This window comes from Mastomys coucha, unplaced genomic scaffold (genome assembly GCF_008632895.1).
Source record: "Mastomys coucha isolate ucsf_1 unplaced genomic scaffold, UCSF_Mcou_1 pScaffold12, whole genome shotgun sequence".
Lineage (NCBI taxonomy): Eukaryota > Metazoa > Chordata > Mammalia > Rodentia > Muridae > Mastomys > Mastomys coucha.
This window is the reverse complement of record NW_022196894.1, coordinates 21,280,567-21,306,639: the sequence shown is the minus strand read 5'-3', so window position 1 is coordinate 21,306,639 and position 26,073 is coordinate 21,280,567. Positions and strand designations below refer to the sequence as shown.

Below are 26,073 nucleotides of genomic sequence, written 5' to 3'. Positions count from 1 at the left end.
GGAAGGAACAAAGGAAGGAAGGAAGGAAGGAAGGAAGGAAGGAAGGAAGGAAGGAAGGAAGGAAGGAATCCCCATGAGGTAGAGGAGATGGTGAACACATGGCCATGAGAGGTGCCCTGATGCTCTGATGCTGTAAGAACAGCACAAACAAAATATGACAAGTAATAATCTCAAGGATTTTAACAGGGAAGTAAATAAATGGCATAGAGGATTGATTCTGCCCAACTCTAATGCTTTAAGACTTATTAATAATCTAAAGGTTTTTATGTCCTTTATTTGGGAACTAAATGATTTAAAGTGGGGTAGAAATCCCAAATAATATTTATCACTACAGGGAAGAGATGGACAACTGACTGACTTGGAATGAAGTCCCCACTATCTATTATAACCTGAAAAGAAGTATAAGTCCTGCTCTGTCTGGGGAGATGGAAAATAGTAGAAGAAAGCTGACAAATCAGGGGCTGACAAACCAAGTCCAGCTTGCAACTTGTTTTATAAATAATGTACTATTGATACAATGTTAATTAATTCATTTATTGTCTAAGCTGTCTTTCCTAATGTGAAGACAGTATTGAGTATCTGTAATAAAGACTGTGTGAGCCACAAAGCCTAAAATATCTATGGGGAAAAATGGACAAATTCTGAAAAAGAAAATGCATAAAACCTTCCCACCTTCTGGAAGAAAGAACACTTTCATTTAAGGTCCCCCTTCTCCTGCTTCTCCCAATCTATCCCTTCCTCAGCTCACAGAGGAAGGATCTGAGCCCGCAATTTACCTGTTGTTAAGCAAGCATTATCCAGATCCCTAACACTAAATTGATTTTCCCTTTACATCAATCCCCAAAGAGCAGTTTGTTCTCTAAAAATGACTCAGCAGTTTTGGTGACACTGGGTTTCCAGCATCATGTCTACTCAGAGTATGTGAAGAATGTTTGATGCCTTCCACCATCTACCCCAGAGGGGATGAGAGAACTTTCATGGTGGAACTGTAGCCTTACACCTCAATATTATTCCCTTAACTCTTCTCTGAAGTCCCCACAGTGGAAACTTCCTTAACATTTCTCAATGAACCAACCCAGCAGTGGGTTCAGGGCTGGAGATGGTTTCTAGATTTGGGTAAAACTTCGGATGAACACACCAGCTTGGGTGTAGCAGCCATGTGATGCTGGATGCCTTCCTCTCTACTGGCACACAGATCATGTGGCATGGTGAGGGGTGGCAGACTGTCCCTTTCTATCACCTATGTCAAGGGGCCTGCTCCTCACCCTGCTGATCTTCCTCCAGCTCAGGCTCTTATAGTTCAATGAGAGCCAAGGCAAGTGTGTCTCTGGGGAATACTGAAAGCAAATTTAGAAAGTAGATAATGTGTGGAAGGTTCTCTAGGTCAGGTACCATGCAGGAGAGAGATGGAAACAGAGAGATAGGATAGAAAATAGAAATAAATAGAGTTAGGGGTCACAAATCAATCACAGACTTTTTTCAAATAGGGAAGATTTCGGAAAGGGGAAAATGGTTTTGTTTTGTCTTGTTTTGTCATCTAACAATTACAAAATCTTGAAACTCAAATGTCAATTGTGGATCCTCACTGCCTGACTGATTCTAGCACAGGACCTGTACCTGAGCACCTCAGAGATGCTCTGAGGAATCCTCCAGCTGCATCACTTTGGGTGGGGTGAACCTCTGGCAATCTCAGTTGCCAGCCATTTCTTTAAGTTAAGGTAGGCTAATGGTTTTTAGCTCTGTCTCCACATAGATCGAGTAAGCCTCTTTCCTTGCCTAAGGCAGTCAGATAGCCTTCTCACTTTTCTCATAATGACAGGACAGAGTGGAAGGATCGATGCCAGGGCACTGAGTCTTTCAGATGTGTACATGAATGAATGTATGTGCTGGGATGTGCATGTGAGAGAGAACCAAAGCAGTGTGGAACTATAATAGTGATAAACACTAGTCGCAAGAAGTGATGGGAAAGAGGCAGAATGTGTCATTCAGAACAGTGCATGCCAAAATAACATGGTTGGCATTTGAGTAGCACAGTGACAAGTCTAGACTGAAGAGAAAGATTTCTCTGCTTATACTACAGAGGAGAAGCCCACAGGAGCAGTTGGGGGATGTTCATTAGGGGAATGTTTTAGAAGTCCAAATGAGAGCCAATGTGGACTGAGCAAAATCAGAGAACACAAAGATGAGAGACAGAGATCTTTAAGAACTCTCCGGGAGGGAATGCTGGCTTGGACTGATATCCAGTCTGAGTTAGAGAGAGGCGTGGGATGATACCAAGGGCTTGAGGTGATGGGACTGCGAGGCAATGGACAGTCTCTAAGAGGTTGTCACTTCTAGAAACTTTTATTTCATGGCCTCTTTGGAGCCCGTTCCAACCAGTTCTCTTCAGGGAGAACTGCTGCATTGACTGTGGGAGCTGGCAATGATAGAAGCAAAAGAAGGGTTAATTACAGGCCAAGATAAATTAACCGGCCCCAGGATCAGCTGTATATAACCTCAGCTCATCTACTCCTGGAAATGGCCAAGGGAGGGTGGAAAGGATAACGGTGGGCGGGACATTTTGCAAATGCTAAGGGAGCAGCTGAGCTCAGACCTTGGTGACACTTGCATTTGATGTGTTTGGCACCCTGGCTCTGGTTTCTGGAGTCCTTGGGGTGCCAAATGCACTGTAACCAGCAGGGCAGTTGTCCAAATGTCATTCATGCCTCTGAGCTGCTAATTACTGAGGTCACCTTTAGCCTTATTGCTACACTCCATTAGGGTGACAGGCACAGGAAATGGATTGCAGGCCATTAGACCATCCAGGTTGACAAAAGGTCAGGTCTTGGCCCCTGGGAGAATAGTCTGTGTTTCAGCTTTGTGATTTGGTGCATAGAGAAGGAGAAAGGTCTCAGGATTAGGAATGAAGAATAAGTTCCTGACCAGCACAAACATACAATCTTGGGCATGCACATCATTTCGCCTCACACAACCTTCTTTTGCTTCTCTGTGATTGTGAGGATCAGGTCATGTTAGATGCATAGAAGGGACTTTTGAGGGAGTTTAAGGAGCTATTGTGACCATTAATGTCACTTCCTAATGTGAATATTTGGGTGTATTGGACTGTAAATGAATAACACATGGCTCAAATCTCCTTGGGGCCACTAATATTTCTATGACCTCGGTCAAGTCATTTTCTTTTGGGTCTTAGGATCCCCATCTGATATCCAAGAAGATCAGTGCAAAAGCAATTCTCAACCAGAAATACAGATGAGATTTCCTTGTAAGGTTTCACTAAAATGGATGCACCCTTGATACCCTGGAATGAATGAATCCTCAGGGAAATTAGACTTGCATGGTCACAGAGAGCCACTGAAACTGAAGTTCAGGCCTTACCACCTCACCACTCTGCATCCATGCTCACTTAGAACATAGATACACTGATCACCTCAAGCCCATGATAGTGCCAGCCAACCAAGGACTGAGACCTTTGCAAAACTGAGCCAAAAGCAATCTCTCCTTCTTCAAATTATTTTTCTCTCACACAGTAACAAACAGCTAAGAAGCATGCCATCTACCAACTGAACTTTCTCCACCTTGTCCTTCAGCCTTAGGTCTTGGGCCTTGCTTCATGGTAGTGTGTAGTGGGTTGATCTGGTGCTGCTTGTATTCTAATGCTAAACACTGGCTTCTCAAAAACGTGGTTGCCCCTGATGAGTAGATCCTCATGTACACCAAATGATGCAATGTGTAGCCTTGCTCCTGAATTTAAAACTTAGCTGAATAAAGATGACTACAGACTATAGCTGAGCAGAAGAGAAGTAAGTGGAGCCTCAGTTCCCAGGCTTGGGGTCTGAGACAAGAACCATGGGAGAGGTGGGGAGAGGAAAAGGAAGAGGACGCCACAGGGTAGGTGGATCATGAGAATATGGCCAGTCAGTTGGAATAGGGAGCACCCCAGACAGAACATGGCAAGTTATATCTCAGGGTTAGTGACAGGGAAATAGACAAAATAGCATAGAGGGTTCATACCTTCCCAGCTTTAGCACTAATAAGGCTTATTATAAAAATAATGGTTTTTGTCTTTTATTTGGGAACTAAATGATCGAAGGAGGGATACACCCCCCCAAAATATTTACCACAACAGTAGTTCTCTTTTCAACATCCCATCACTACTGTTCTTGGTCTCATGGTCACCTGTACTTTAGTTCTGCATCTCCTTATACTGTAATAATTGTTCATTATTGGCTTAAAGTCTTTCTCCAGACCATAAGCTACATAAGATACAAAACTGCCTTGTACATACTATTGAATTTCTATGCCTGGGATATTAGACCTTGTGGTTGTTTGAATAAAAAAAATGGCTCCCATAGATTTATAGGACATTATTAGAGGATGTGGCCTTGTTGAAGGAAATGTGTCATTAGGGGTGGGCTTTGAGTCAGGCCCAGCATCAGTCTCTCTTCCTGCTTGCTGGCAATCCAGATGTAGAACTCTGAGCTACCTCTCCAGCCCGTGCATGTCACCCTAAGTGCCACCATGCTTTTTACCATGACATTAATAGACTAAACCTCTGAAACTGTAAGCCAGCTCCAGTTAAATGCTTTGCTTTATAAAAGTTGCCATAGTCATAGTGTCTCTTCACAATAGAATTTCTAACTAAAACAGACCTATGATACACACTGCTGACAGAGAAATACTGGATTTCTGCAACATGTAGCAGGCTCAGTGAACATTATTCTCTCCTTTTCCACTCTTGGAGAGCACCAGTAAGCTGATGCCAGGAGAAGAACCCCTAGCACAGGCAAGTACAGGGCAGATGCCAGCAAGTGCTTGAGGCTCATGCTGGCCCTCCTCTGGGCCCAATGCAGTCTCCAACCCAAGCACGAGCCACAACAACCAGGGTCTGATGGTAATGGATCTGGGCCAGCAGCGAGGAACTGCTGAGCCATCTCTTCAGCCCCCTGCTAGAGTATCTTTCTAATGGATAATCTTTTTTAATGCTGAGCTCTGGACCTTAGAGATTATATTGAATGGTCTTAAATACAGTCTGAGTTTGGTGTTTTAAAATAATTCCTCTGGCTGTTCCCAGTGTGTCAGCCTGGATGGGAGCTATCAATCTCCATTTTCAGACTCAAAGGCTGAAGCACTGGAGGGAAAAGCATTAGCACAGAGCGGGAGCTTGAATTTAGCAGACCTGACTCTCCCCACAGCTGTGCCCCCTGCACAGCAGCATTCGATGCTCTTGGTCCAGAGCAGAGGCTGCTTTGCTGGTATCAGACAAGGCTAGAGGCAGAGAGCTAGTTCTTCCCACCCTAGAAGGTCTGTGATTAAAAGCCTGTTTACAGAAGAAGGGTATCATTATAAGAGAGTGAGTATAACACCTTTACCAGGATGAATACTAATTAAAAGGAAACCCAGCGTCAGTATTCATTTGTAGAGAAAATTGAAGCTAAAAGCCAGGCTGCTCTTACCAGGGTTGTCACTCACATTAGAAAGTAATCAGTTGACAGGAACCCCATAGCAAAATGTGCCTCTGTTTCCTCGCTTCCTCTCCATTTAGAAGTGAGTATAAATGAAAATCTGCTGACCGGTTGGCCGACATGTCTGCTTGCCATAGTCCGCTCACGATACCACCCCCAAGGGCTGGAGGTTGCAAAGACTCTTCCTCATGTAGGTATGGGACCCTGTGGGGAAGCTAGACATTTCAGCCCTCCTAGAAAGGAAGATGCCGAAGAGGCCCAGTAGTCTGTCCTGTTGAACTAGACTCATCTCAAGGAGAGGACAAAGGACTGGCAAGGATCAGTGTGCCTCAGCTTGAGGTTTCAACACCACAGGTTGCAAGCCTTGCTCTAATCCTGCTGACTCAAAATACCTAGAGCTGAGGTCTAGGAAAATACATTTTAATGAACTTTCACTATGATTTCTATTCCACCTCAAGGATTGTTTGACTGAGATGGTCAGCTGTCCTGGTCAGCCTTACTTGTCAATTTGACACAGCCTAGAGCACCTGAAACCTAGATCAGATTAGCCCATGGTCATAGCTGTGACAATAATAATAAATATTAATAATTATAATTAATTTATTATTATTATTATTATTATTATTATTATTATTATTATTATTATTATTTCATGTAAGAGAGCCCTGCCCACTATGGGCAGCACTATTTCCTAGGCAGGTGATCCTAGGATGCATAAGAAAGCTGGCTAGTTGTGACCTTGTGAGAAAGATAGTAAATAGTGTTCTGCCATGGCTTCTGTTTTGAGTTCTTGGTTGAATAACTGCCCAGACTTCCCTCAGTGATGGATTGTGAGCTAAAAAGTTTAAGCCAAATAAACATTTTTTTCTGCTGCTTTTGATCGGAGTATCTTAGTACAGCTGCAGAAAAGATATGAGACAGGGTCTTTATTGTACATGGGCACTGTGGTAGTCCCAGGTAGAAACAGAGACCTGTCCTCTAGTGTGTTGTGGTTCATCTAGAGAAATGAACATAAAGGAAATGGAACTGTATCACAACGGGACAGCAGCTGCACAGAGGCAGCAGTGTGAGGGAGCACAGTGGGGAGACACACTTTAAATGTGGTCCACACAGCTATGTGGAGATAATGGACAGAGAAATCGTTGAGTAGCACCTTCTATTGGCAGTGCATGGGCAGAACCTTGGAAGAGAACTCGGTACTCATTCAGGCCCCGTGTGGTACACTGAAAAAGGCAGCCATGTGATCTTATTTACTTTTCTGAGGTTGGTCTGCAGAATTGGTTCATCTCTAGTGAAGCCCATAGTAGGTGCCATAACAGTTCTCACAGAGACAAAGGGTGAGACAGGAGCTGCTATTGTCACCTAATCCCTGCTGTAACATAGTCTTCTCTCTTAAACTCCTGGCACCTCTCCTGTAAAGTCCACTAACATGAAATCACTTGGAGCATTTTTAAAATGGTATGCAAGAGGCCCAATCCTCAGAGATTCTATGTTGATTAATCTGGGGCTGGGTCTTGAGAGGCTCTTCTTACTCTGGGTTGGACGATAAAGTGATCAGGACTTAGAAAGAAATCAAGGAGTTATTCACCCAGATGTGGTGGCACACAACTAGAATCTTAGCATCCAGGAGCATTGTGCAGGAGGATTGCTGGGAGCTTAAGGCCAGATTAAACTACACACTAACCTCAGGGTCAGCTGGAGCTGTGTAGGCAAAACTTATCCCTAAAAAAGTCAAAACAAGAGTTACTCTGCAATTAAGGTTTCAGCTAGCACGTGTTTGTGTCCCGTTTAACAGGAGTCTCTGCTGTATGAGCACGCTTTGCCAATTTCCTCTCACACTACAAACACAGTTAACACTGCTGAAGCCCAGATCAGGGACTAAACCATTTTTGAATGCCCTAAAATTGAACTTTTAAATCTATTTTATTACTTTTTTCTTTGACTTTGAACATTCATGTGACATTGGTCACCACACACATCCGAAAGCCTAGCATGTTGGCGGGAAATAGCAAGAACTGAAACAAATTCCTTGTACCGCTGTCTCTCAAAAACAAAATCTGCAATGCCATCTAAAGTGGCTAAAAGAACACATAAAAATTAATCTATACATTTTCAAACTGAAAGTCACAACTGAGCTGAATTTTAAAAGGATATTTTAGCTGCTAGAATATCCTACTGATCTAGTTAGCACAAGGTTAAATACACTGATCTGACAGGATGCTGATGGCAGCTCAGGGACTTCCGGGATACATGGGCATGGGCACTCAGAGGCCTCCTCAGCTGTCCCCTCACACTGTCCCCCTGAGCCTAGACTCCTCCTTTCTTGGGTCTCTCTCTTCTCCCAGAGTAACTTCCCCAAACAAAGGGTTCCTCTAAGCTGGCCAACATCACTCTGCTCTGGGTCCAGCCTGACTTAATTCCTATCTGCAGAGAGGGAGGCAAAAACACTGCCCCCGAAGACTGACCTGTCTTAGCCCTCAAAAGCAGAAAACAAACCACAACACTTCTATTTCATCAAGCTTCTTTGGACAAACTGTCAATAGCAAACAAGAAGCTTTACAAACCTAATGCTAAACAGTTCCTGGCAAGCAACCTGGTTTTTTTGTTTTTTTTTCTTTTTTGGGTTTTTTTTTTTTTTGACAGAAATGAGAAAAAGTTCATGTGTTCCAGGAACCACTGGAGAGACAAGACGCAAGCAAGCTATGCCTCAGCACTCGCTCCCTGCAGCTCCAGAGTATTTTGAAATGAATTGATTTTGTGCAAGCATGTGTAAGAGTGGGACATATATGCCACAGTGCACATATGGAAATCAGAGGAAAACTTTCAGGAATTGGTTTTCTCCTTCCACCGTGAAGGCCCCAGGGTTTGAACTTCGGTCATCAGGCTTGGCAGAGACACCCTTAGCCACTGAGCCATCTTGCCAGCCCCAGCTTGAAATTTGTTATTCTGCGTAATTTGCTCATTCACAGTAACAAGGAGATTAGTCTCTGGCTCCCTGTGTCCTTCAAAAGGATCATTTGGGTCTCAGATCTACCAACAATTGTTTCAGATTTCATCATAAGCTTTGGGTTTTGCTTTTTACTCAGGGAAAGTTTCTCTGATGGCTTTCCCTTTTAGTCCCATCTCATTTTGACAGCTTCTGACGCTCTGGTAATTAGTGCTGCTGTACGGACCTCAGATGTGTGAAGTGCACTCTTTATGACCTTTCAATTCAGTGACCCTGTGGGTTAATTCAGAATGGTAGCTATTGCTCCATTGTCTCTGGTCTCTGTTACTGACTGCCAGAAGCCTGGAACTCATTGATTGTCCTTAGAGATGAAAACTCCTGAAGTTTTCTTTGCAGACACTGTTAAATTGTTTTTCTCCTCATTTTTTCCAAGATTCTTCTCTAGAGTTGATCTCTCTCTTTCTCTCTCTCTCTCTCTCTCTCTTTCTCTCTCTCTCTCTCTCTCTCTCTCTCTGTGTGTGTGTGTGTGTGTATGTGTGTGTGTTTATCTCTTTCTCTTTCTCCCTGTCTCTCTGTGTGTGTGCACGCACACACATATACTCTTTAAGTCTAAATCTTACACTCTAAGAATTCCACATTAGAGTATTTCCTTATATTTTATCTACTTCTCTCTTTCATTCTTTCTGTTTGTATTTCTGATTGTTGATGAGTCAATTTTATCTTGGGACCTAGGCATCTTGTTCAGAGAAGTGAGGAAGTACAGGCAAATATCAAAACAGCTAGGACTTTTATTAAGAAGTGAAAATACCAGGGACACACATAGTCAGGGAGCTGTGGCTCAGCTGTGGCACCAGCCATGGCATCAACCATGGCTCAGCTGTGGGACCAACTGTGGGTCAGTTGTGGCACCAGCCATGGCTCACCCTGGTACCAGTTTTCTCTGACAGTGTAGAGAAGAGCTGCTTGCTCAGTGGGCTATCGATGGTTTTCTGCTGATAAACTCTTGTTCATCAGACAGAACAAATGGCTTCGATGTAGGCATGGACTGAAGTTTCTAATAGCTTCAGTCATATGTATGTCAGGCTCACAAAGATATAAAATAGTGGGTTGGGTTTTCCCAGAAGGTCACTCTGAGGACATAGATGACCTGACTGTGCATCAGGTCAGGTTGCATGGGTCCACTTCCTCTAGTTTGACTGTGTTTGACCACAAACCAAGCATATTAGCTTTTTCTCCTCTCACATCCAGTGTACTCTGTCAGCCATTTACTGAACTCTCTTTTGACCTTGCTTCCCAGCCCCATTTCTAAAATCTTTAATTGGAATATTACTGATTGAAATTATTTCAAAGGTGTAAATATCAGTTATATGTGACCCAAGTCATTAAATGCTGTACCTTGCCCTTCTGTCCCCCTCATACCCCTACCAGCCTTCTGGTTTTTTTTGTTTGTTTATTTGATTGGTTGGTTGGTTGGTTGGTTGGTTGGTTGGTTTTACAAGATCTTTCTATTATGTAGCCCTGACTATATAGACCATGCTGGCCTCTAACTTAGAGAGATCCCCCTGCCTCGGACTCCTGAGTTCTGAGATTGAACATCCCTGACTGCTGTATACTCTATTTCCTGTATCTCTACTATTCTTGTAAATTTTGGCACCAAGTTGGGATTAGAGATTATTTGTTATAATTCCTACACCATTGTTTTGAGGTTAGTTGATACATACATAGTTTAATGTTAATAAGATTTTGTGGATAGGCATGGTGGTACACACCTATAATCTCTCTTTTTAATTTTTAATTTATTCTCTCATAGATTACATCCTGGCCTCAGTTTCCTCTCCCTTCTCTTCTCCAAGTCCCCCACCTCCATTCATCTACTCCTTCTCCATTTCCTTTCAGAAAAGGAATCCCTTCAAGAAATATCAGCCAAACATGACATGTCAGGTTGCCAAAAGACTAGCATTTCCTGTCCTACTAAGGCTGGTTGGGGCAGCCCAGTAGGAGGAAAAGGGTCCCAAAGGCAGGCAAATGTGTCAGAGATAGCCCCTGCTCCCACTGTTAGGAGCTCTGCCAAGAAGACCACGCTACACAACCATAACATAAATGCAGAGGACCTTGGTCAGACCCATGTAGGCTCCTGATTGTCAGTTCTGTCTCTATGAACTCCTATGAATGCTGCTTACTTGATTCTGTGTGGTTTCTTGTGATATCCATGACCCATCTGACTCCTTCAATCCTTCCTCTCACTCTTCCCCAGGATTTGGAGTTCCAGCTAATGTTTGGCTGTGGGACTCTGCATCTGTTTCCCTCAGTTGCTGGATAAAGCCTGTCTGATGATGGTTAGGCTAAGCTTCTGTCTATGAGTATAGGAATCCTGCCTTCTCTCTCTCTCTTTCTCTCTGTCTGTCTGTCTGTCTGTCTGTCTCTGTCTCTGTCTCTGTCTTTCTCTGTCTCTCTCTCCCTCTCTGTGTTTCTGTTTCTCTCTGTCTCTCTGTCTCTCTGTCTCTCTGTCTCTCTGTCTCTCTGTCTCTCTGTCTCTCTCTCTCTCTCTCTCTCCCTCTCTCTCTCTCTCTCTCTCTCTCTGTTCCTGGGCATGCTTGCTTCTCTCCTAAGCCTCTGGACTATCTGGCTTCTGGGTCCTAGTCCTCCAGGCAGTGTCAGAAATGGACTCTCTTGTGTGGCATGGGTCTCACTCTGGGCCAGCCATTCACTGTCCATTCTCACAATTTTTGAGCCATCTTTTCCCAGCACATCTTGCAGGCAGGACAAACTGTAGGTCAAAGGTTTTGTGGTTGGGTTGACATCCAGTCCCTCCACTGGAAACTTTACCTACACACCAATAATCTTCGTACTCACAAGATAGAGGTAGGAGACCTGAGTTTCAGGCCAGCCTAAGCTATATAATTAGTTCCAGCTTGGAGTTACACAGTGAGATTTTTGACTCAAGTAAATAAAGGTAAGCAACCAAACAAAAACTCCAACATACTCTTTATTAGAAGTTGTGAAAATTACAGGAAAGATAAAATAAAATATTGAAGAAAATAGCCATAAGCTCACAGGATAGAAACAATTAACAATATCAGTTCCATGCTCTTCTCTAAGTGGGATGTCTCAACAAACCCCTCCCCTCACAGCTGAGAGACCTATCCAGAAGAGGAGATGGAAAGATTATAAGAGCCAGAGGTTATGGACTACACAAAGGAAGCGGTCTCCTCTAGACACAACAGGACTGATACACACGGAGACTGTATCAACACAAACAAAACATGTACATGTTCAAGCCAGAAGGAATCTATCTCAGTACTCAGGGGCTAATGTGGACTCAGTCTCCCATCCACAACCAAGAAATTATGTGCAACTGATGCTCACTTCAAAGAGAAAAAAGGTTTTTCCAATAGCATCTCACTGGGTATATTAACCATATTTTAGGGCAGGCCCTATGCCTAGGAGCAGTTGGCCAATATAAGACAAACTTAATAGTATTTTGTACACTTTTTTTGTTTTGTTTGAACATTTTTTGGTCTGATCAGTCTTTTGCTTACTTATTCTGACTTTCATTTTTATGGCTTTTTGGGTAATTTTGTATGTATGTATTTCTTGATTTTGCTTTATTCATCTTAGAGAGAAAGAAAAAGAATAAGAGGGTTAAAGAGGTGGGAAGGACCTGGGAGGAACTGGGTAGAGGAAAATGTGGTCAAATATACTGTATGAAAAGTATTTGGGTTTTCTTTTCAATAAAAAGTTTTTAAAAAATATAAAAATATTCACTTCATGACTTAGGAATTGAAGCTGAGGAAGGAGATGGTGGGCCAATAAGTGAGCAGTGAGCAGATCAAGTACATTCCACACAGTCTCCTTATGATCTGAACAAGAAAACTATATTTTCTTCAGTTAGTTGAAGAAACACATGATTGACTTCAAACCTGACAGATTGCCTACTACAACAAATTCAAATCAACCTCTACTCTGCCCATCCCTGACCTGTGTAGTATCTGCCTCCTGAATTCTATGGTGTCTCAGAGCTGAGAAGCTAGTCTTTGATGAGTTAGAGTGACATGTGCTTGTTTGTGATTACAGGTGTGGAGGGTCATGACAAAACCATTCTGGGACACAGAACTTCAGGACGTAGGCAGGTGCTATAAATCCTCTGTGCTGAACAAAAGCTCCCTCTAGGAAATACCTTCCTCCATCCAGGAAGTTTGTCCAGCTCAGCTCAGTGCTCCCTGGGCAGTAGTGAACCTCTCTCCTGCAATATTTATAGGTAGTTGCTGTTTATATACAGAACTGTCTTACTAGATGAATTATGAATGTCCAACACTAAAGACAGAGAGCCCACTCTTAGAATGATGGGACCATCAGTGGTTTGCTTTGTGAATAGTTAAATGTTTGAATAACAAGTCTCACTAAGGCTACCCACCAAGTATTTCAGAAGTGGTTGCATTGATAGGGAAGTGCAGCCCCTGGAATAAGCAAGGCAGCTGATCCACTGCATTAAGCATTATGTAAATAATTGTGTACATTATGCCTAAATCATCTACCAGCTCTTCTGTTAGCACAGACACTCACTCCCTGGTGATGCTCCAGTAAAGGGTAGAAGGTATGTGGGCAGGGGGCAGGGCTCCGAAGTTAAGTATTTGCTGTGAAAGTTTGATCAGAGTTGGGATTCCTAGAAACCTGTGCCATGATGACCCACCTATTATTCCAGCCCAGGAAGGGGTCTCCAGAGCAAGTTGGCTAGCACGGCTCTGTGTTGATGATCTCTGGGTTCGGTTGACTCATTCTTCAATGAGCAAGGCAGAAGAATGACTAAGGATGATTCCGGACATGAACCCTAGGCCTCCAAACATTCATATGCACATGCATCTACACCTGTGTGCACTAACACGTAGGCATATATACACATACATGTGCACATTATATACTAAAAAAAAATGAAAACAAAAAAATGTAGAAGGTGTGTAAGAGATAATTAGAGATGGAAATGAAAGAATTGTTTAGAGAATGAAACACTGGATTTTTTTTTTTTAAAGAAAACAAACAAGGAGAATGAGATGTGAGTAAAGGAGAAAATATGCACAGGAATCTGGGACATCAGAAGGGATCCAGTCTGAGTAACTTACAGATACGTGCGAAATCAATGTGAGACAGTCTCTGTCCCTCTGTCTGTCCTTTCTGTTCTGTCCTTCCATCTTCCCAAGCCTATCTATGTCTCTCTCAAGGCTTCTGATCCTATCTCTCTCTCTCTCTCTCAAGTGAGCCAAGAGCCTGCATCTGAGCCACACAATGCCCAAGGTTTGGAGTCTGGCTCTGGACCTCAGAACACCTGACTTTCTCCACATATCACCTTCCTTATCTAGAAAACCAGAGCAACTGCTGCTCACACGAGTACTTCTCTTCTTTCCTATTACTCACTTTTATTTCTGAGCAAGCATCATGATTTTATTATATGTGCTCTCAACTCTTTTGCCTCTTATTGGCTCCCATGAGATACATTTACCTTATAAGACTCAAAAGCTCTGTAATCATGATTCTCCTGCCCCTGTGTTGCTGTGTGGGGCTTGGAAACAACTACTTGTGGTTTGAATGGAAACTGTTTCATACATGCTCATGTGTTTGAACCCTTGGTCTACTAGTGCTACTATTTGAAAGAGAAAAAGTGGTCTCACGGATCAGGCTCTGAGAGTTTATAGCTTTGTCCTGGTTCCAATTTACAACTCCCTCCCAACTGCTTTCCATCAAAGTCAAGATGTGATCATGCAGCTTCCTGCTTCTGCCACCTAGTGCTATGCCTCCTCCACCATAATGGACTCTCCTGTAGGGATAATCCTGTGCGCACTGTGCAAAAGCATTTGCCTGTCATTAAATAGCTGAATGGCCACTAGAAAAGCGAGAGAGAATAGGCAGGACTTCCAGGAAGAGAGAGGAAAGCCAGGAAAGACTCGGGGCAGGAGGAGTCACCACCAAGATATAGAGAAAGTCTGACATGTGACACCGAGGAAAGGTAAGCAGCCACATAGCTGACATAGAAGAGTATATACAGGTTAGCTGACTCACAGGCTAGTTGAGGAAAAAACCTACCTTAAGGCCTAGGCATTAATTCATAAGTAAATAAGCCTCCAGGTGATTATCTGAAAACATGGAGAACATAGAAAAGCCCCATACAACTTACACTATCTTCTGGAACTATAAGCCACACTAGGTTCTTTCTTCTGTAAGTTGTTTTGGGTCGTGTTGTTTCAGCACAGCAATACGAAAGTAACTAATACAGCATCACAAATTGTTCCACCTACAAAAGAAGCCCAAGTGTCATAGGTATGCCCTTCAGGCTGCCTGACTGCCATATTGCAATTCCTTTGCTCACCTACTCTCTCAGTCAGTAGAAACAATATCACAACATCCCTGTAACGGACTGCCATTACTCCCCATCTCCAGTTAAGGGCCCTGCTTTTTACCACTAGAAGAAAATTGAAGCAATCAACAGAATATGTTTAGGTCCTCTCACAAGTATGTCCATAGACCTGCCCATAGTTTCTAACAAATGCTCTTTCTTGCCATCTATCTGTTGCTAATGATGGATTGTCCACTTGTTATCTAAAGCTGTTCCAGAAGGGGCAGTATCTTTACAGAGAGTCATACAGGAGAAAGGCATAGGAAGTGGAAGGCTTAGATCACAAACATGTGTCTAAAAGTCAAAGCACACCAAAGATTGCCAGCAAACCACCAGAAGCTAGGGAGAAGCACAGGCCCTCCTCACAGCTCTGGGAGAAACCACCCCTACTGGGGCTTGATCTGGATCTCTGGGCCTCTGGAACCAGGAAACCAGACTTGTGCCATGTAAGCCAACCTGTGACGTGGAAACTTCTGGTTTCATTGGAAAGTCAGTTATGTCAAATGATGTTTTGCTGGAGCACACAGGTGAAAGGATGTTTTACTAAAGTAGACACAGGTAAAAGGATGTTTTGCTATAGCAGACATGTAGAAGGACTCATAATGAAGGAATATAAATATGACCCCACAGACAGTAGGAGATAGAGCATTGGTTTGCCCTCCTCTGCCTTACTATTCCTCACTTTAGATAATCCCTTACATCAGTTAGCCTTATATTGTATTGCTGAGCTCTACTTGTGGTGATGCCATTGAGAGAAATTCGCCAAGGAAATTCTCTTATTTGGTGTTTGCTACTGAACTAAACTGCTGACACCCTGACAGTGAAGATTGGACTCACCCCCAAAGAACTATATCTAAACAAGTCTACTTCTCCCATAACCTAATAACTTTTCTCTTCCCCTACCTCTGGTGGGTGATGGACTAGAGGACAAGTTGAACCCTTATTAAAATAGGCTGCAAAAAAAAAATGTATGCCTACAAACCTGTTGTTGTTCTTTGTTACAGCAGGTACCAGAGCAGACATTTCCTGTCTTGACGATAATGGACTGAACCTCTGAAACTGTAAGCCAGTCCCAATTAAATGTCTGCCTTTATAAGAGTTGCCTTGGTCATGGTGTCTCTTCACAGCAATGGAAACCCTAACTAAAACACTTAGAATGCCCCCAAATACACTCCCCACTACTCTCTAAAAGCCTGCTTACCAACATTCTCCAGCTCAGTAAAGGCCAGCTCCATCTTCCAGGTGTGAAAGCCACAATCTAGTTGTCCCAGACTCTCTAAGTAGAGGAGTCTTGCTCACTCTACACTTAAAATATCTCTACAATCTACATTTTTCCCACCCTCTGTGCCAGGCTACCATTACAGCAGCCTCTGAACCAGTGCCATCTCTCTTCCCTGCCACCTTTCAGCCTACTCTCAGCACAACAGGGATCATGTAAAACACAAGCTGTGCTCTTAGTTCCCTTGCAGCACCCTCTAGCAACTTCCATCCTGATCCTTCTTTATTCAGAGAGAAAGCCTAGACTTAGAGAGCCCCTTAGACCCACCTCTTGGTCTCTGTTTCCCTCATCTCACATATCTATCTCCTTCTCTTTCACCTCCAGCCATGAGGCTTCTTCACCATCCTAGAGCATCCAACTGTTTGCAAAATCCTTGCACTGGCTGGTCCCTCTGCCCCAAACACTATGCTACAGGTGCCTCAAGAGGACTGACCTCGTGTCTCCACTCCAACATCATTTCTTCAATAAGGTTTATTGGGCATCAACTAATGCTGCAGCCTCTGTCACAAACATTTCTTTTGCCACCTATCACCTCCTCCACACACACTTGTTTATTCCCTAATGTTTACCATTCATTTTCTGTCTCCCTGGGTCAGCATCAAGCTCTGGGTTTTCTGTTTTGTATCTCTAAGCGTGAAAGAAGTACTATATAAACACATGCACATATGTATGTATATGCATATGTGTGTGCTTATATGTAAATGCATGTGTATATGCTGCATATTCTATATATGTATATGTAGTATATGCATACATATGTATATGCTGTATATATGTACTCATATACTTGTGTATGTGTATGATATGTATGTATGTTTTTATGAGAGGAAGAACAGGTGAATGACTGACTATAAAAATGTTGAGAACAGTGTCTGCCACCAAATGAGTAGCAAACATTGATACTAACCAAATGGCTAATAATCATTAGCCACCATCAACATTACCTCCATTTCTCAGACCAGAGTTTGCAGTGCAAAGCTCTAAGAACATGGCTAGCAGATCAGCCTTCAGTGAGGACCAGGGGTGAAGGAGAGCAGCAGGGACCACTTGATGCAGTTTAATGAAGCTTAGTTGAGACTCATTTTTCCAGTTGACTTTGTAGCGGCTCCTTGAGTTTTCACCCAACTGCTCTCTTGTGCCTGGCTTGGATGAATCCCTTGAACCCACTCTGGCACGGTTCTGCTGAAATCACTGCTCTGTGCTGCTTGGGAGAACCACAGGCCTAATTTAGCCGGCAGGAAATAAAAATTAATAACCTCAAAGAAACCTCAGCCTGGTTTTGCTATTACCTCCATTCTAGGGGTTTTTTTGGTCATTAAGACCATATTAGAAAATTAATCCCAAACCTGAGAGCGGTTATCCCTTCTGAACAAGGACAGGCTGGCTCAGGATTCCAGTGAGCAGCAGAGAATACAAACCATTTTTAATATTTTGGGGGTAGAAAACTGGCCTAATGGTAATGCTGTTTTCCATAATGTTTCTGTCTTCTGTAATTTTTAAATCTGGATTTAGAAGTTGAGGGTAAGAATGAGGAGGGCTAAGAAGCACCGGCAGACATCCCCATGTGAGATGTGATGGTGAAGGTAAGCAAGGGTTTGATTCTAGACACATTTTAAAGGAGAGTCCATTGAGATTCTCTGGTATGAGAGAAACATGGGTTTCCAACACAACACCACAGTCTTGGGCCTAAACTCCTGGAAAAACCAAAGGCACTTAGATTAGATGAAAAAGGAATCCACATGACCTTGGCACACTGTTGGTGTCTGGCACTTAAGTATGTCCATCTCTACTCTGTACTTTCCTCATTGGTCTGGGAACAAGAAAAGTTCCGACCTCAGGGTCCTTAGCCACTAGATCCTCCCTGCCTCTTCAGAATAAATGACCTTCCTGGTCATTTGATTTGATTTTCTTGGGCTTTTTTATATAACCGAATTACTCAAATCAGCCATGTACATACCTGAGTGACCACGAACACTCAACACAAAGAACTTGTCTGGAAGTCCTGGTACCCATTCAGTGCTCCACTGCAGGACAAAGGAGAGAGTTTAATGACAGAAAGGGTTTAAGGAAAAATCATGGATGATCCCTTACACTCATAAACACAAGGGGTGTGAGCAGAACCCTTTGTGCAGGAAGATTCTTGATGCTTACTGGCACCCTGGCCACTGAGGCTTGCCCAAAAGGGGGGACTTGGTAAATAGAAAAGGGGTCAAGAATGGGAACTATAAATGTGGGGTCATCCAGGACCTGATACTACTTTAATTTCAGTGATTTACGTTCAGGAATGGATGAAGCATCGTGAGCTAAAGAAAAGCTCATCTAGTTGGTCAGGGGAAGGGCTCGGCACACTGTAGAAAGGAATGCAGGCGGCGTGGAAGCCTGACTAGTGTGCCCAGGAGACTCCAGGCAGTCCAGTGACTGCCAGGAGAGAGACAGGGCCTCAGCTGGTGTCACAAGGATGACCCTCGAGCCATTTTCACCAGAGAGCTGTGCTACAGTTATCAAACCGCTGGAGGCTGTCCCTAGCAAAATTCAGTCAAGACTATTGGCTTAATAATGGCACCATCACCCCCTCCCCCATTTACCTTCTTTAAAAGCCGGTATTCACATTTCAAACTAGAAATGTTGGTGACCTAGGAATATCTGTGAGGTTTTTTGTGGGCAAATGGGTACCAGTGGAATCACTAAGAACCCAAAAGCATTCCCCTACCTCTCAGAAAAAAAGATCCATTTAGGTCTGTCTCCCAGTACAATCAAGGGAAGAAGAAGGGATTGAGATGTGGGAGAAGGCACAGCTTTCTAAAGGTGTCGCTGGGGACCCCTGCTGTTCTTCATTGAAAGCAGTAGACAGCCCAAGAAAATCAAATGCTCTGAAGGACCCACACTAGTCATTCTTCATACTCGCAGGGAGGTGCCTGACCCTCAGAATGTTCTGCAATGAAAATAGAGTAGCTACTCTCTGTTGGGACCCTGGTGTGCAAACGACGAGTTGTCCAGGTGGACCGGCCATGCAGGGGAAGAGACTCATGCAGAATCTAGAGGCTTGGTTTCCCAGTTTGGAGCTGACTGGCACTGCCACTGAGTCTTTGTTGACAACTCACATCATCTCTCCACAACACAGTCTCTTCATCAACGAAATGGCATGATGGTAATAATTCAGTTTATTCTGACAACAGGATAGAGCTTTAAATGGAAGAACATGCCTTTGAAGCTAGCAGATATTTTGCAATGAATGGCCCATACATTACCATTACCACAGTCTAACAACACCTGGAAAGTTCCTTGAGTGACACAGTTATATCAACTAAGACCTGCTGCATAACAAGCGACCCTATAATTAGTCATTTTTTCCCAAGTCTGTGGTTCATCTGGGTGACTCTGTTCAACTCTGAGCAGGACTTGGCCAATCCTAACTTTACATCTATAGATGGTCAACTTGCAGGTTTCTGATAACTCTGTGGTCAGCTCTCCCCCACCAGTCCCTCATATCTGTCCAGCAGCCTAGCTCAGCCCTGGTGGCAACAGCAGAGGCCCAAGAGAGGAAACGAATGTTCTGAGAGCTTTTGCTGGGACTGAGTTTGATAATGATCTGTACAAGCCTCACGGTCAAACTCAAAGTATCCTGTGGAGGCATGGGAAACTAGTGTATGGGGTTTCCTACACAGTTGCTACTAGAGAATGAGTATAAGAGAATAAGAATTAACACAAAGAAGGCTAGGAAATCAACACACAACCAACACTTGAACCGGGCAAGAAGGAATCAAGAGGAACAAAAAGGCTTAGTCGTGGGTTAGTTAGAACTTGTCCTTGAAGAGGATCAGACAGCCTGGGCCTGAGTGACCAGGAAGCAGAGAAGATCTGGTGACCACATTAGGCAGCCAGGTAGGGCACTACTGTCAGGGATGCTGAGGCAGCAGGACAACAGATGGCTGGAGGAGGTGGGGGACTCAGGGCTCTTACTGTGCTTCTGTTGCTCAAACTCCCATCTTTCAAAGTCATTCCCATATTGCATAGCTGGGTTTTTTTTCCTTTACTTTCCCCATATTAGAATTAAGTTTTCTTTCCCAATGTCCTAATTAATCGATTGTGTTAAAGAAAATAAATAATCTGTGGGTTACTTATAAAGAAACTGAATAAGACAAAAAAAAGAAGAAAGTAAGAGTTATTATTCCTATTTCATACTTGAGGCCCATGCTTAATAAGTGGCAGCCAGAACCAAACTGAGGCTTCTAGTTCCAAGGTCATGGCTAGGTCCTTTGATCTATGCTGCTTCTGGCTGTGGGATGCAGGGAATCCCTCGGGCATGCATGTACGGAGCAGCAATATGAAACCGAGAGGAGCAGGCATGGTGTCTAGAGCATCCTGGCACAGAGATTTATAAGGCAGACACAGATGCATAGCTGACAAAAAGCTGTGTCCCACTGTGCAGGCTGGGTACCACTCCACTAGGCATTTGCTGGCTGGAGATTATGACTCTTCAGCTTCTGCTGCAGCACAGCTTCAAACTTCAGCATCTTTTCAGGGCTGGCATCCTCCTGGGAACCCTCCAACACAATCAGGGGCCTACTGGGTATCACCAAGGCCACAGTGGGACTCTTCACCTCCACAGCTTCTTCTTAGACAGTGCAGTCAACTCTTGTTACAAATTAGGAAGCTGCTGAGGCATATAGAGATCACACAGTGTGACTGTCAGACATTAGGTATTTAAGGCTGAGAGAAATCATACGTGGCGATACAATGTGCCTCAGGAGCTAGCAAAAGAGCATGGTTATACAGAACATTCTGGATGGGAGAATCTGTGACATTCACCAGACTGTCAAAGAGGGTTCTCAAACCCAGACTCACAATAGGCTACAATTCCTTTTCCGTGCCCTACCTTTGCGCTGAGCCCAGGAAGAGCAGGCAGATATCTGTCTCAAGCCATGCCGTTTCTTGCCATCCATACTCGTCCTCTAGAACAAGGGGTACTCAAGAGATCCCACTAAGACCAGCTCAGAACATTTCCTTGCCTGTGTCCAGGATATGAGGCATGAGCCAAAGCTGCTGGGGGGAAGTACAGAGACAACCTCTAAACCTTTTATGGAAGGGGCTGATTTCAAAATTTGCATATTCCAAGACAACTAATGAATAGTTTCATTGCATCCTCCAAAATGAGTATTTTCTCGAAATCTCTGAATTGCCCTCTTTGGCACTTATGAGCGCATAGACAAACCCTGCTTTGTGCCGAAGGAAATCCTCTAGTGTCACCTGGTGGCCACTACATGTCACTGCACCCTCCACAACAGGTTTGTGTTTTCCTTTCTTAAGTTACTTTTCACCCCACTCACTTCTGCTAGCCTGTGTGTTGGCACCCGGAGACTTTGTAATCTTTTAAAATTGTGACAGAGACATGGCCAGACCTCCTTTCTCACTGTCCAGCTCTCTCCAGTTCTGTGCCAGCCTCCCTGTGACTCTCCATACTTTACCTTCTCCCTGTGACAGGGATATCTCATCCAGAGGAGACATGGGGACAAGGGCGACTTCTCTGCTGCCAATGGGAATTTTCCTCTAGGCAGCCTCCTTTACTCAAAGTGATAATCTTGACTTTCTAGTGTCCTTTGCTCCCTAGAAGTCTTCTGAAAGCCCTGCTCACACTATCTTCAGGACTCACCCTGCACTTGACACCCTTGCATGTGTGAGAGAAGAGCACCTCATCTAGGGAACAGCACAGCACGTATCGAAGCCAACAATGTACCATCACATCTGTCTGCCTGACCGACTGTCTGACTGTTTTCCGGATCCTGAGGAGAGCAGACTGTGGTCCTGTGTGCTGAGTTCACACTCAGACCTGAGCCCCGCATATACCTTGCTAACCACAGAGCTGAGGGAGTGGCTTACACAGGGGCACCTTAAGCTTTAGACTCAAGCTGTGAAGCTCAATATAGCTTCCAAGATTTGAAGATGACGGCTTGGGGATGGGAAATGTTCTCATTGTTTGCTTGCTTTTTCAGTTTTGGGTGTATTAAGGTAGGGCCTCACTGTATGGTCTAGGTTGAATTGAAACAACAGCATTTTTCCCCAACTTAGCCTACCAAGTGCTGGGGTTAATAAGCTTGTGTCACCATGTGCAGCTTTAGTGTAAAGAATTTTGGTCAAAAGGAACTGCCATGCCCAGAAGTGTAAGCCTGTGTGTGTGTGTGTGTGTGTGTGTGTGTGTGTGTTTAGGGTGGACCTCAAGGTTGCAGAGCACTCTGAGAGCCAATCTAAGAACTGCACAAGGGCCAAATCACAACAGGCTATGTATGCCATGATATCTAGGGATGATACAAGTCTTGAGAGAACCAGCATTGGGGATGGTAGGCTGAGAAACATTAAAGAACACGATCCAGGGAAGTGGCATGGAATCCCAGGAGAGACCATCCACAGTGCAGATCTCTGGCCTGTCAGTTCAGTGGGTAGCAAGCTATCTGGGCGGATCCTAAGCTACACTGAAGAACCTCTGGAGGAAGTGAGGGAGAGAGACAGACAGAAATGGTATGGCATAAAAGGAACATGGAAGAAGTAGGGGCAGAAGGAGAAAGGAAGCAAACAAGTAAAGAAGGGGCATCCTGGGGAAAAAACGTGAAAGCAGAGCCAACGATATGGTTAACTGGGTGCAACTACATATGGTTAAGTGAGGCATGAGCAAAAGAAAGGCTGACTGGGTGGCTTGGGAACTCAGGATCCTTCGTGGTGTCTGAGACAAAAGCCAGAGAGTGGCTCACCATCCAGGGAGGAGCAGTCCTCTGTCTAGAGCAGTGGCTCACAACCTGTGTGCCACACCCACTAGGGGCATTGAGTGACTCTTTCACAGGGGTTCCCTGAGACCATCAGAAAAATGCAAATATTTACATTATGAATCATAACATAAACCTTTTGTGGAATTGCAGTTATAAAGTAACAACAAATGGTTGGGGTCACCACAATATGAAGACTTGTATTAAGGGATCACACACAGTGTTAGGAAGGTTGGGAACTGCTGTTCCAGAGACTCCACTGAGGAAGAAAGTGGAGGGAGGCTGGGGGACAGCTGGAGGGGATGCACAGAGATGGAGAAGGATGACACGTTTGTGTCAGGAAGACTGAAGTCTCTGTGCAGTGGGAATGAGCAGCCACAGCGGTGTTTACAGAGGGCAGAGAGGAAGAAGATGTCCTGGGCTGGAGGTGGGAGAGGGACCCTGAACCCAGGGGAGAGGGTTCTCCTTCAGAGAGCAGGTGTGCAAGAGGAAAAGTGGGTGCACAAGTCAATCTGAAGGTTAACTAAAGGTAGGGATACTGGGAAATGCCATATTGCAAAAGCTTCCCTAGTAAAGTTTGAGTCGATGCACATCTTGGTGAAATAATGGCGTGCATTCAGTAACTGGGTGCAGACGTGAAGATACTGGGAGTCTAGAGCAGAGAGCTACACATTGGCTTCAACTATACAAAAATAAATGATGCTGTTGGGTTCAAAGTGCAAGAGCCAGAGGGCTGACTTGGGTTAATTAATAGCAGCCAGGCAACTGCAGCATCCGTGGATGGTGGCCTCTGTTGTGGTTTGAGAAAGAGAGATCCTCCAGAGGTTCATGTGCTGTACTCTGGGTTCCCAGATTATGGCACTACCGTGAAGTGTAGAGAGCATTTAAGAGCCTGCCTGGCACAAAGCAGTCACTCGGGAGGGCCTTTGAAGTCCTCTCTGTCTCTGTGTATATGTCTTTCTCTGTGTCTCTGTGTATCTCTCTCTTTTTCTCTGTGCCTGTCTGTGTGTGTGTCTCTGTCTCTCTGTATTTCTCTCTATCTCTGTGTGTCTGTCTCTGTCTCTCTGTCTCTGTATGTGTCTCCGTGGGTGGGTGGGTGTCTCCCTCTGTGTCTGTCTCTGTCTGTCTCTCTCTTCCTCTCTCTCTGTCTCTACCCCCTGTGTGTGTGTCTGTGTGTCTATCTGTCTCTGTCCCTGTGGGTGTATGTGTGTGTGCGCATGCGCACATTGTTCATTTCCTGGTACTACTTTGTAAGGCAGTCACCCTCCTACCATATACAGAACCACATGCTCCTGCCAGGGCTCCCCACCTTGATGGAATGAGATTTCTCTAAAATTATGAACCAGAACATATGTCTCCTCCCTTAAGTTACTTCTGAGCCAATTTCATCACAACAATGGAAGAATAACAGAGACATTTTTCAGTTTGCTAAAAGGGTCTGGGAGACTTAAAAGCAGAGGGGTTGAGGTTGTCAATACAGATACTTAGAACTTTAGATTTTCTACCCTTCTATCTACTATTTCACCAGTCTGAAGCTCTGAAGCTGAGGGTTGTGGTTACTGAAACAAAACCCTATTCTCTGAGACATACACATAGGTATATGTATAGTGTATGTGTATGTATATGTACATATATATACATATATACACACATATAATGTGTGTGTATGTGTGTGTGTGTGTGTATGTATGTGTAATTGGAAGCACTGGCATTTTCATCATAAATTAGGGACTGGCTGGTTTTGTTTGTCAACTTGACACAAGCTTGAATCTTCAGAGAGGAAGGAGCCTCAGTTGAGGAAATGCCTCCATGAGATCCAGCTATAAGGCATTTTTTCAATTAGTGGTCAGTGGGGGAGGGCTCGGCTCATGGTAAGTGGTACCATCCCTGGGCTGGTGGTTCTTGGGTTCTACAAGAAAGCAGACTGAGCAAGCCAGGGAAAGCAAGCCAGTAAGCAGCACTCTTCCACGGCTTCAGCATCAGCTCTCGCCTTCAGATTCCTGCCCTGTGTGAGATCCTGTCCTGACTTCCTTCAATAATGAACAGTGCTGTAGAAATGTAAGCCCAATAAACCCTTTCCTCCCCAATTTGTTTTTTTGGACATGGTGTTTTGTCACAGCAATGGAAACCCTGACTATTACAAGCCAGTTCTTTGGGACTGTTGTGTTTTATAAAATAGCTGGGTGAGGGGAGGCCTTGGATGACCCTGCCAATGTATCACTCTGGACAATTAAGTCATGTGATAGGCCTAATATAAAAGGGAGTTCATTTAGGACCTGGAGAAGGGGATAGAGGCAGAGGGAGGAGGACAGAGGATAGAATGAGAGAGGAGAAAGGAAGAAAGAGGGGAAAAGGCCAGGGACAATTGGGGAAGAGAGAGAGGGTGAGAGAATAGATAGAGAGGAGAGAGAGAGAGACATTGAGAGAGACATTGAAAGAGACATTGAGAGAGAGGAGGGAGAATCCTTTTCTACAAGGGTATCTGGCTGTTGCTAGGTAACTGTTGGGCAGAGCCTAAAGGAAATGCTAACAAGGACTACTCTCAAAACTGAATACCCAAAAGGTATGGTTGCAAATAAGGCTCATAAATAGACTTGATACTGGGAGATACTTGGTATGATACTTGAAACACTAAGATGCCAGAGGAGAAGTTCTGCTTCTGCAGGTATAGGGTGGAGGTCAGAGGATGCTCTTGACGGAACTGGAGCAAGACTGCGGCCACAGAAGCAGGGCAGTGGTGGCACATGCCTTTAATTCCAGCACATGGGAGGCAGAGGCAGGCAGATTTCTGAGTTCAAGGCCAGCCAGGGTTATACAGAGAAACCCTGTCTTGGAAAAAAAAAAAAAAAAAAAAGCCTGGGGCCACAGAGCTGCTGAGAAGCCCCGGGAACTAGGCTACAGATAGCGAATTCCCATCCTAAAGCCTAAAGAGAACTGCCTTCCCTATGTTTCACACATAGTCAGAACCAGCCGCAAACATGACCGAGTGTGCCTGAAACCACATCTTGCTATGGTCTATTGATGACATTTGTTGGTTATTGTATAGAAGCATATAGGCAGCTGATGTCACAATCCCAGCCTCCCCAGGTGGGGACAGGAGGACCATTTGAGCCCAAGTGTTCAAAAGTTATCCTGGACAACACAGTGAGATCTTGCCTTTAAAAAACATTACAAAATACAAAAAAAAAAAAAAAAAAAAAAAACAAAAAAAAAACAAAAAAAAAAACTATAAGATTTGCTTGGAT

The 26,073-nt window shown here is 44.1% G+C and overlaps 1 long non-coding RNA gene across 1 annotated transcript in view; it reads right to left on the bottom strand.

Annotated features, from left to right (window-relative positions):
- LOC116085755 overlaps positions 1-26,073 on the bottom strand; it is a 49,347-nt gene that overhangs the window by 2,210 nt on the left and 21,064 nt on the right. The window contains exons 4-6 of the long non-coding RNA XR_004116699.1: positions 18,031-18,097; positions 17,018-17,274; positions 14,576-14,692 (exon numbers count right to left, since the gene is read on the bottom strand). This is a non-coding gene — a long non-coding RNA (uncharacterized LOC116085755). The remainder of the gene's footprint in view (positions 1-14,575; positions 14,693-17,017; positions 17,275-18,030; positions 18,098-26,073) is intronic.